A 13,218-nucleotide genomic window follows, 5' to 3' on the forward strand; every position below is an offset into this window, starting at 1 on the left:
AAATATAGAATGGAGTGTGGAAGAAAACCCACTTGGGAGTGATCACTTTCCAGTGGTCCTGAAGTATATGTGTGCAGTTAATAGTCTGACAGCATGCCGCCCTAGATGGAAGCTCCAACATGCTGACTGGAATGCTTTCTCTAAAAAATGTGACCTGTCGTTAATCCCTGTGGAGAGGATGACGATTGAAGAGGCCAACAATGTAATTACCAACGTCATCCTCGATGCAGCAACACAATCCATTCCCAAGACTTCCGGTCGTCTACCGAAACGACCGAAGCCATGGTGGAACAGCGAGTGCAAGGAAACTCGTAAACTTCAAAATCGTGCGTGGGGTACATTTCGGAGGTACCCCACATCACAAAATCTTCTTTTGTTTAAAAAGGCGAGAGCCAAGGCCAGATGGACGCGGAAACAAGCAAAGCGGTCATCTTGGCACAACTTCGTGTCTTCCCTATCTCACAGTACCCCATCCAAAGTGGTGTGGGACAGACTTGGCAAAATCAGAGGAGAACACCGCAGTTATACAATCCCTCTTTTAGAAGTCAATGGGCAGGTGTGCGGAAACCTACAAGAACAGGCGGATGCGCTCGGACAACATTTTGAACGCATCTCTGATTCATCCCATTACAGTCCCGAATTTCTTAGAGTAAAAACAAACGCTGAGAAACGAAAAATTCCAATGAGTGGTGGCGATGAGTACGTATACAATCAGCCGTTCACGATGGTGGAGCTTCAGCGATCTCTATTCGCTGCTAAAGCCACTGCCCCGGGCCCAGACAGAGTAACCTACTCCATGCTGTGCCACTTGTCCGATGACTCAAAAAAATTGTTGCTCCTTTTCTTTAACCGCGTTTGGGCAGAGGGAACATTACCATTATTATGGAAAACTGCGACTGTCATTCCCCTTCTCAAGCCAAGAAAGGAAGCATCGAACCCAGCCAGTTACAGACCTATCGCCCTTACGAGTTGTATTGGGAAGACATTTGAGCGAATGGTCAATAACCGGCTGGTTCATCATTTGGAAGAAAATAATTGCCTTTCTGAATTTCAATGTGGTTTTCGAACGGGGTGCTCCACTATGGATCACCTTGTTCGGCTAGAAACCACAATCCGTGAAGCCTTCGTCAGAAGACAACATTGCCTATCCGTTTCTTTGATTTAGAGAAAGCGTATGACACTGCGTGGCGACACGGCATTCTGCAGGATCTTTACTCCTTTGGCGTGGAGGGCAGACTCCTTAGATGCATTTCAAACTTCCTCCAGCACAGATCCTTTAGAGTGCGATTGGGAACCACTCTATCCCGCCCCTTCGTACAAGAGAATGGTGTCCCGCAGGGATCCGTTCTCAGTGTTGTCTTATTTATTGTGAAAATCAACTCTGTGACCAATGTCATCCCACGCTCCATATCTTTCTCCTTGTACGTGGATGACATTCAAATATCTTGTTGCTCCGCGAACCTGTCAATATGCGAACGACAGATGCAGGTAGCCATCAATAATATGGCCAAGTGGTCTTCATCAAATGGATTTAAATTTTCAGCTGAGAAAACTGTGTGTGTCCATTTCTCTAGGATTAGAGGACTCTTTTCACCACCTACACTGCAGCTTAACCGACGAGATATCCTTGTTCAACCAGAAGCCAAATTTCTTGGCATCACTTTCGACTCGAAGCTGACCTTCAAGGCTCATGTCCAAAACCTAAAGATAAAGTGTGTCAAATCATTAAACATTCTAAAAATAATTTCTCACAGATCTTGGGGTGCAGACCAGGAGACACTGCACAAAGTGTATACTGCATGTATTCGCTCGAAACTTGATTATGGGTCCTTTGTCTACGGCTCTGCTCGCGAGTCGGTGTTGAAAGCCCTGGACCCTGTCCATCACCAGGGGCTCAGGCTCGTGCTTGGCGCCTTCCGAACATCTCCAGTACAGAGTCTATACGTTGAATCAAAGGAATGCTCCTTGAAAAGACGGCGTTCTTACCTCGGTACGTCGTACGCACTTAGAATACATAGTCAACCCCAAAATCCAGCCTCGACTTGCGTCAAGCACACACGCTTTAAACAGCTGTTTATTAACAAGCCCTCTGTGGTCCCTCCATTCTCCTTGCGAATTGCATCGGAGTTTGATTGCCACGGTTTCACGTCCTGTGACCTACAAGTTGTAGAGTGTAGCAGAAAGCTCCCACCCTGGGAACCACCTCCAAGGTCTGACACCTCTTTGTCAAAATACAAGAAACAAGACAGTGCTTCATCAGTACTTCAACAAGAGTTTGCACACTTGAAAGACAGCTTTGATACCCATACTGAGATTTACACAGATGGGTCCAAGTCTAGTGCAGGAGTGACTTGTGCCATGATTTGTGGCGCGCACACAAGGTCTCATCGTATAAAAACATTTGCATCAATTTTTACTGCCGAGGTTTACGCCATTATCTTGGCTCTCAACTACATCCTTCAAGATTCCATAAAGTCCTCTGTTATATATACAGACTCCTTGAGTTCCATTAACGCAATTTGTAGTCAGCACACAACAAAGAACTTGCTTGTGCAGCGAGCAAGATCTTTAGCCAGTTTGATAAGAACAAAGGGGTACTCCCTCATCCTATGCTGGGTGCCCAGCCACGTAGGCATCAAAGGCAATGAGTTGGCAGATCAAGCAGCTGCAGCTGCTCTCCAAAATGACGTCACACCTTTTGAGATGTCCGTGCAAGACATGAGATCGGCACTCAAGAAATCACTGCACAGATTGTGGCAAGCCTTTTGGAACACACAGACAAATAATAAGCTCCACTTGGTTAAACCTCACATTCAGGATGCAGGAGACCGGCTGGAAAACCGCCTGTTGTGCACTTTACGAGCAAGGCTACGTATAGGCCATACTTACCTTACACACGGTTTCTTACTTCGGGGAGAGGAGCCACCTCAGTGTGCGCACTGTGGTCAGCTCCTGTCTGTCGTACACATACTCATCACATGCACACATCATGAAATACATCGCAAACATCACTTCAAGGTATTTTATAAATACTTCTTACCTCTTCACCCAGCCCTATTGCTTGGTGAAGAGGCTCTCGTCCCTTTTACAAGCGTCTTTGATTTCCTGAGAGACGTTGGCGTTATTAGCCTTTTATAGTCGCAGAGTAATGTTTTACACGTATACACTCATCTTTTATTAGTCATCGTGTTTACTCTTAAATAACCATATCATCACCACTGTCTCAATCATACCTCAGTTTATGGCGCATTATGATCTTCGTTGTCAATGCGCCATTAAAACTCCAATCATCATCATCATCATCTTTGGCCCAAGCTGCCCTTGCGCCATAAAACCTTCAATTACACACACACATACACACCAATTATCTCTCTGACTTTCTATCCGTGTCGATTATCTATAGGATTATCTCACCAGCAGCTTCCAGTGCCCGACACGAGTTCGCGTTATAGCTTCCACTTTATCCACTCCGCAGCGTGGATGCACGTATGAAAGTACAAGTTCCGACCTCTGAGTCTCGGTCGCGAGGTCGCTCCGTGACAACACCAACAAAAGATAAATTAATGATGATGAATGGGAAAATTCGCCCTATGAGGTGCGAACTACCACCCCCAAGGCACAATGGGAAGGATGGAACAAGAAAGAGCATGAGAGAAGTGATGTTCTGAGGCTGCAACAACATGGAAAGGAGAGATACTTACAAGGTGTATGTTGATGATGATGATGATGATTAAGGTTTTTTTGGCGCATTAGCGACGAGGGCCATAGTGCGCCAAGACAATGGTATGGATGGTTAGCAGTTTAAAATGATTATTTCAATTTAAAAAAAATATTGTGATGATGGTGATGATGATTGGAGTTTTAATGGCGCATCGACAACACAGGTCATAATGCGCCAAAACTGTGATTAAAAAGTCACTAGTTAAAAGTAGGCGGGATGTTTAAAAAAGAGAGAAAGAACTGATACAATGAAAGCATATGGCTACAAAAGATGCACAATTCCAATGTCTTTTAAAAAATTGAAAACTCTACTAAAAGGGATGATAGCCTCATCACCCAGCAATAGCGCTGGATGAAGAGGCAAGAAATACGTATAAAACTCTGTGAAATGATGCTGACGATGGATTTCGTGGTGTGGGCAAGTGATAAGAATGTGGATGACAGAGAGGAGTTCACCACAGTTTTCACACAGCGCCACAAGGTGTATGTATCTGTCCTTTCTATGTTGTTTCAGCCTCAGAAGATCAGCACTCTCATGTTCAACAGTTGCCGCTTGCGTCGATCCCGTCGTATGAATGTGTGTATGAGTGAGCAAAAATGTAAGAGTGAAAGGAGGATGAGTGAGAGAGAGTGGCTGGTTTGTCCCTTCAGGTGACGCTCCCCTGGAAGTCGCTGAGGAGGTGTGTTAGCGTGCCAGCGTGCCTTCAAGAGGAACATATATACCTGAGTGCGCGGGCTATTCGGTACACCTCCCGATCCGTCCAGGCGGCGAGCTCCCGTGGGACGTACTTATTTTGTTTATAGGTATACGTTAGGTATAGGTATTATAGGTATAGGTATACAAACGTATAGGTTTGTACTCGTTGTGGATATCTCGTCGTGTTAGAGACCGCAATGATCCTCCAGTCGGCTCCTGGCCTTTCTTCAGGAGGTACGAGACGTTACTGTGTAGGTTTCACCTCTCCCGAACAGGTAGTGCGGAGGACCCCATCTGGCTCAAATTACTTGAGCTTGTTTTGTCAAGCCTCATGGTCAACGGTCTGATGGTCTGATCCTGACCCTCAAATCACACCAACACTTTTGTACATACTTCATCTCAAGCATGTATTCTTGTGTCATCCCTCTCACGCTCTCAATCACACACTGCATCTTGCATTGTAAATGCCATCTACGTCTTGAACTGTAACAGCGTGAAATAAAACGTTCTTGAAAAAAAATAAAAATAAGTGGTAGCGCTGCTCAATTGTGGTAGAGCCGTGGACCGGCAATCCAGAAGATGTGGGTTCGATTCCTACAGCTGGCTAACCTTTTCAGTGACATTCATCATTCACAAGAACGAGGTCGGTACGATTTTAAGTGCGATTCCGTAAGTGAACGGAGATTTTGAGTTGAAATGGACGAAGTCCTTAAAGTAATGTCAACTGAGTTTTGGCACATTATGACCTTTGTTGTCTATGCGCCATTGAAACTCCATCCATCATGATCATCAATTTCAAATGAACTTGTGGAGGGTGTTTTAGCGCTCTTTCAAGGAGCCCTCAGATGAAACTTAACAGCAAACCAGACACCGAGGCATCACTCGTGATCGCAGTTGTCTCGCAAATTAGAACAACGAATTATCACTGATCGAAGGCCTGTTAAAGGGACTATGAAATTTCCCGAACCCCCATACTTTTTTTCGATGGAAACTGTTCTTCCCGCAGAGAAACTAATATGCCACAAATTTTTCCGGACGAAATCGCTCCACTCTGCGAGGAGCGCGCGCTGGAAATGTCTCTTCCGCGTTCCTCCTCTCCCGCGCATATTTCCCTGCCGATGGTGTAACTGTACGGACCGCTCTTCGGTTCCCCGTTACGTCACCGGTGTTGCACAATGGCAAGTAATGCCGCGAGCTCGCGCTGTGGCTGCCGCCACTGCCGAAATCTGCCGATCGCGCGAAAGCTGCTGTCATGGAGATTTCCACTCCCGATGAACGCATACGCGGGATCCTACGGCGCATGCTCCTGGCAGGATTCCTCGGCTCGGCAACACGTCACGATGACGTGTTGCTGAGCCGGCCGTGGTCGCGTCAAGTTACCCGTTGTGTCTCCGCTCGGCAGCTCGTCACGGCGCGGCGCCAGCTGTCCTCCCTTCGCCGCTCCGTTTAAATTCGCTCCCGAGAAATCCGCTCGCGCGACGAAAGTAAAATTTCGGTTCTAAACTCAGAAAAATGTCTTCTTTCGAAGGAAACGAAGAAAAAAATCGTTTCATAGTCCCTTTAAAGAAGCGATAGAGAGATACCCAAAAAATCGGTTTTTCCGAAAAAACGCGAGTTTTCGCTGGAGAATGGTCCTCAATGAGGACTTTTAATATGTCCGCTATTTGCCATACTGTATTCAACGCAAGCATGCGTAAAACAAAAGTGAGTCTACCGCGGTGAAGGTCACCTGCTTCTGACGTCACATTTAGTTTCTCCGTCGTGCCGGCAGCGCTCCGGTCGCAGTAGCTAGTCGCCTTTTTTGGCCGCGTATTTTTTTATGAATACCTCCGATTCAATTGAAATGTGTAGTGGTAATGCTAAATCGTTGTATCGTATAATAACGCAAATGAAACACTGCTATCAAAGATTCATAGTCAGCTTTCAACGTGGAGATTAATATTGCGACTATACATTGCTTCTTGGATTACATCGATTCGCCTACTACACATTTTCTCCGGGTGCAGTCATTCTATAGCGATATGAGATACGCGTCCTCCCATACAGAGAACCCCCATGGGCACATTAGACACACAGAAAGCGATGGACGACATAGAATGATCAGTCATTGTCCGCCTAATGACCGGGGTCGTTTATCAAAGTCACGAATTCCCGCCATCCGTTTGCCCTAAGGACGACAACTACGAGGAATCCATATCTCAAGTATGTGTGCCCAACATGCCTGAATATAGCCTTCTTACCTTCCATTCACCCGAGACGTTATAATCGTATAGCACCTGGGTCAACTGTCGATGACGATTGCTGAGGTGATACTTCTTAGAGCTTCTGGGCGCCGAATATAGTCGCGGACGTGTCCAAAACAGGCTTGGCAGTCTATGTCAGGAAGGTCTAACGACTGTCAGGTATTGTATACTTTCGTGTCTATTGCTTGGTGAATAATAGACCATCGTCCCCTTTAGGTGAACATTTAATTGCTTGAGATACAGAGGGATTGTTATCCTTTGTAGTTTTAAAGCGATGTTCTTATACATGCACAACCGCACCGTGGGGAACTCCTTTCTGTTCTACACATCCTTATGTCTTGTTCGTTGCATGAACCTCTTCGCCATCGTCATTCCCGAGAGTTTTATAGAAATCACGTACCGCTCCACCCAGCCCTACGTGCTGGGTGATGAAGCTCTTTTACCGTTTAGTAGAGTCTATAATTTTATCGGAGACACCGTTTTTTTTAAACGCCTTGTAATTTTAAGAAAACCGTTTGAAAACACAATACTTGAGATAATTTGCATCATGAAACGTTCTTCACCTTATCCTTCCCTTTTTTTAACTAGTGACAGTTTTAAGAATCTTTCGGCGCATTATAGCCTTTGTCGCAGCTGCGCCATAATACCAATCATCATGATCATCATCATCATCATCATCACAACCTTTTTTTTTAAAGACATCGTGTTTATTTTTAAGTAATCACACCCTCATTATTGTTTTGGCGCACTATATACGATCCTAACAACAACTTTATTTTTAAGATGAGGAATGGAGGGTTTCTTCGCCAGGGGGCGATACTCTACCCCATCGCTGGTGGTGATGTGGGGAATGAGATAACTTGGCCCTTTGTAGCTCAGATGGCACTACGATCCTATATAGTTGCATGTGCGCCACAGAAACTAAAATCATCAACATCATCATGTTATCTTGGCCCGCTATAGCCTGAGTCGCTCGTACGCCATAAAAACTCCAATCATCATCATCATCATCAACAACATCATCATCACCAGAATCGCTCGAAGCCGCAGTTGGTCTATGTTTGAAATCGTCTGCGGTGCTGCTGGAGCACACGACACCGCGACTGCACGTATATACAGTGAACCTTCGTTATTATGACCATGGTCGTTCCCGAAAATTTTGGTCATAATGCGGAATTGTCATATTAACGGGGGGGATTTGCAGGGGTTTCACTGCATTGTACCCCCGGAGTACGGTCGTAAATCGCGTATGTCAGATTATCGGGGGTCATATTAACCAGGGTTCACTGTATGTTCACTATATATATACAGTGAACCTTCGTTATTATGACCATGGTCGTTCCCGAAAATTTTGGTCATAATGCGGAATTGTCATATTAACGGGGGGGATTTGCAGGGGTTTCACTGCATTGTACCCCCGGAGTACGGTCGTAAATCGCGTATGTCAGATTATCGGGGGTCATATTAACCAGGGTTCACTGTATGTTCACTATATATATACAGTGAACCTTCGTTATTATGACCATGGTCGTTCCCGAAAATTTTGGTCATAATGCAGAATTGTCATATTAACGGGGGGATTTGCAGGGGTTTCACTGCATTGTACCCCCGGAGTACGGTCGTAAATCGCGTATGTCAGATTATCGGGGGTCATATTAACCAGGGTTCACTGTATGTTCACTATATATATACAGTGAACCTTCGTTATTATGACCATGGTCGTTCCCGAAAATTTTGGTCATAATGCAGAATTGTCATATTAACGGGGGGATTTGCAGGGGTTTCACTGCATTGTTCCCCCCGGAGTACGGTCGCGAATCGCGTATGTCAGATTATCGGGGGTCGTATGAACCAGGATTCACTGTATGTTCACTATATAAATACAGTGAACCTTCGTTATTATGACCATGGCCGTTCCCGAAAATTTTGGTCATAATGCGGAATTGTCATATTAACGGGGGAGATTTGCAGGGGTTTCACTGCACTGTTCCCCCGGAGTACGGTCGTGAATCGATGTCAGGTTATCGGGGGGTCATATTAACGAGGGTTCACTCTAGTGACGCCCGTATAGAGGAGGTACTACACAAGAATTCTTGATTCTAGAAGGCGTTGTTAATGTATACCGGTCGGGAAGCTTATTTTGACTTACTCAGTAGGTAACAAAAACAAAAAAAAAGAGACGGACAAAAAAAAAGCTAGAGAGCACCGACATTTGAAACTAAAGCTAGCACTTGTTGAAGGCCTTCCCCTAGTCCATGACGGCGCATATTTTTCGGCACAATCAATCACTACCACGAATGCTAATGACATGCACAAACAAATGGGTAAAAGAAGGGGACAGTCGAGGGAAAAGGAGTCCAATGTGTGTGAGAGAGAGAGACAGATTGCGAGGATATAAAGGAACTCCTCGGAGAATTTTACAGAAAAAGCAATTATGTTGCGTGACACAGGTTGATGGATGACGTTTTCCGTCCTTATGGAGTGCGAAGAGAAGCGCACTGAAAAAAAGAAAAAAAAAAGAAAATGTGTCGAGGGATGGACAAGAAATAGAGAGCAAGAATATGCTCCTCCGGCTAAGTCGCTAATTTCGCAACATGTACAAAAATTGTCGCAAGAAACTACGTTACGTAAATAATTCATATTAAAGTGCCACTATATACCGACTATCGTTTACTTCGTATTAGAAATCGGAACTCACTCAAAGACTCCAAGAATCAAAAGATCCCGCGTCGTTACCATGAGTCGGCAGTTTCATATGCGCTCGCGGGATAGCGATTTTATTTTCCAAGGTCGAAAATGGAGAAGTGGACGAAAGGCAAAAAAAAAAAAAAAACTCCTACAGGTAACGGGCAAAGGTATACAGTATATGCGGTATGCACTCAGGAGCCGTCTAAATCGCAGCCAAAGAACACCATTGTATACAGTGAACCCTTGCTAATATGACCCGCATTATGGCCTGAGTAGCTAGTGTGCCAGAAAAACCCAAATCAAATCAAATCAAAGCTAATATGACCCCCGATAATCTGACATATGCGCGTTACGACCATGCTCTTGGGTAACAACGCAGTGAAACCTCTTCAAATCTCCCCCGTTAATATGACAGTCCCGCATTATGACCAAAATTTTCGGGAACGACCATGGTCATAGTAACGAGGGTTCACTGTACAGGGTGAATTTAGCAAAGGTTACACATTTCGGTCGCGTCGTAAAAATACAAGATAATATCTCTGGGGCTTCAAACTTATAGTAACTCGCCTCAAGTTTCAACCATATGTTGTTTTTTTGTTTTTTTGTTTTTTTCGAATGCTATCACTTTGTAGAAAAAAAGTTAGAAGCAAAGCAAATGCTCACCCCATGCATTTCCTGTGGCCTATATACCGCCCGCTAATCGCCATTTTTTCCTCTGTCTACTTCACGTTCATATCACCACTTGTAGGTGGCGCTGCCTGGAGACCAAAGTAAAACTGAAACCTATGGAACAACCAGCGACCAGATGGATCAGATGCAGGGTTTCGAGGCGGCGCCATCTATACGTGGTGACGTGAACGTGAAGAAGACAGAGGAAAAAAAATGGCGGTTTCCCTCTGGCGGTAAACTCTCAAATTCTGAGATAATTCGGTTTTAATTGAACAGTTAGTTTTACCTTTCCACACACATCACAGTTTTGGCGCATTATAGTCTAGTTGCTCATGCGCCATAAAAACTGCAATTTTATGCTGGGTGCCTAGCCACACAGGCATACAAGGCAATGAGTTTGTTGACCACGCTGCTGCTGCGGCAGCTTCAAAAGACGTTAGTCCTTTCGAGATACCGATGCAAGATATTAGGGCAGCACTTAGGAAATCACTGTATACAAAATGGCAGGTTTCTGGAACACACAGACACACAAGTTACACTTAGTTAAAGCTAAGCTTTACTTAGTTAAACAACACATCCAAAGTCATGGAGAACGCCAGGAAAATCGTCTCTTGGGTGTTCTGAGAACAAGGTTGCGGATAGGCCACACCTTCCTCACGCACAAATTTTTACTCTGTGGAGAAGAGCCGCCAGTGTGTGAAAACTGTGGTGAACTCCTCTCTGTCATCCACATTCTTATCACCTGCCCACACCACGAAATCCATCGTCAGCATCATTTTACAGAGTTTTATACACATCTTTTGCCTCTTCATCCAGCGCTCTTGCTTGGCGATGAGGCTATTATCCCCTTCAGCAGAATTTTTAATTTTTTAAGAGACACTGGAATTGTAAGTTTTGTGTAGTTTTAGTCTTGTATTTTAGATGTTACTTCTCTTCCTTTTTAAGTACTGCACCTACTTCTTACTAGTCTTATTTTAATCACGGTGTTGGCGCATTATGACCTATGTAGTTAATGCGCCATTAAAACTCCAATCATCATCATCATAAAAACTGCAATCATCATCATCATCCCTGCGGTAAAGGCCATATAGGAAATGCATGGGGTAAGAATTTGCTTTGCTTCTAACTTTTTTTTCTATAAAGGGATAGCATTTGAAAAAAAAAAAAAAAAAATAGGGATAAAACTTCAGCCGAATGACGATCAGTCTGCAAAGTTTGAAGCCCCAGATACATTATCTCGTATTTTTACGACGCGATGGAAATGTGTCACCTTTGCTAAATTCACCCCGTACTTGGAAAAATACCGTGTTACCGACGCGATGAAGAAACGCGATGATAATGAAGCAACAGATGGGGTCACATATCCAGGGCTATGAACAGCGGTGGGGCACGACGGGACCATTAGCGGGGAAACAAAGTTGCCGCTCGCGCCGGCACTCAAGCGGAGTCGGTAATGAACGTTCCCCTTCGCCCTATTGAGGGAAGAACACGTTTCTCGCTACGGCCAAAAGCGAGTAAGGTTTTCTTCTGTGCAGCCGGATATTGCGTGACCTGCCGAGTGGGTAAACGCGTTGGTTGATGGCCAAGGTCGTACTGGAGACTGGGAGACGCTGCGTTCGAGATGGTGCGCCCTATACCATCGACTGTACTGTACGAGGTTTTTCACGGGGAAGGATCATCTTCACTTACTGTTAGGTGAAGAACAGCCAGAATGCCATCATTGTTGCGAACCTTTGACAGTAATACATATTCTTCTGACATGTCCTTTATATGAACATCATCGCCGCACATACTTCTCGACGTTTTATCGATATCACATCCCTTATCACCCTTCTCTCCTGCTGAGTGAGGAACCAGTTGTGCCACACATAAATGTCATCAAATTTTTAGAGACCACTAAGCTTATGAGTAGCCTGTAAAAGCTTGGTTCATTTAACAGTTTTTAGAGCATCTATTTTATGACGTGCTAAACAGTATTCTTATTAATCCATCCATACCCATTAATTCACCTTGTGCTCACATTCGTCATTGATTTGGCGCTTTTTCGCCTTAGTTGCCCTCGCGCCACTAAACTTCCAACTACACACACAGGGAAGGATAACGGACGTATTTTGGTTACCGTTTTCCATTTTCGTTACTGCTACATCTTCGTTTCCGTTATCAGTTTCTGATACCGGCCTCTCAATATCGTTTCCGCGTTACGTTTCCGTTACTGTTTCCGGTAATGTAACGGTTACAGAGTTGCGGGAGGACGGCCCTTCCGGCTCTCTCGGCACCGTTGGAGGTTGGAGACAAATTTTGCCCCAAATGCTGCTTCGGTGTCACGCGTACACACTACACAAGTACTTTTACGTCGTTGGGATGCACACACTGTTTTTGGCGCTCTATGGCCTTTGTCGCTTTTGCGCCAAAAAACCCCAATCAATCAATCAATCAATCGTCGTTGAGATGCGCACATCTTGCAAGATAAATATATATAAAAAATGTAAGAACATGTCTTCAGCCTTCAGTCACTCGGAGTCCAGCAACTCCAGGTGGGCGTAACCTTCATCCAATGTCGCATTTATAAGCGGACGCTCTCATTAGTAAATAACACTGCCATGGCTACGGTGAAATGAAAAAAAAAGTACCAAATAAGTAACTAAAAATCGTAGGCTGTCACCCTCGTGCTATGGTGGAGTATAGTCATATGTTGATGTCATGGAGTTATGAGGACTGGGACGAGGTAAGCGACGGATGCACCCTCGAGATCCACTATTGCGCTTTCTTTCCATGCTCTTGTGTAGTATTTAGAGCATTACACGGAATGGAGTCATAAAAATACAAAAACAAAATATGAAAAGTCACTCAAATGTCATCGCACAACAGGATTAGCCATTACCCGAATTCAATACCGGACGATAAATTTGTTTCCGTTTCTGTTTTCGGTAATGGAGAACCGTGGTATGCGTTTCCGTTTCCATTTATCGTTACCATCTCCAATTTCGGTAATATACCGTTTCTGTTTCCGTTACCATTACTGTTACCCTTCCCTGGTTTTTCACTCGGTATTGCGACAGACTTTCCGGATTAATGGCGGACCAGTTCTCCTTGAAGTCGGCCCTGGACGCATATTAGAGCCCAGTGTTGAACCCGTTACAAAGAAAAGGTAACGTGATACCGATACTCGCCACCGAAGAAAGGAGTAACGAAATCCGGAGG

Source organism: Ornithodoros turicata, unplaced genomic scaffold, assembly GCF_037126465.1.
Source record: "Ornithodoros turicata isolate Travis unplaced genomic scaffold, ASM3712646v1 ctg00000838.1, whole genome shotgun sequence".
Classification (NCBI taxonomy): Eukaryota; Metazoa; Arthropoda; class Arachnida; order Ixodida; family Argasidae; genus Ornithodoros; species Ornithodoros turicata.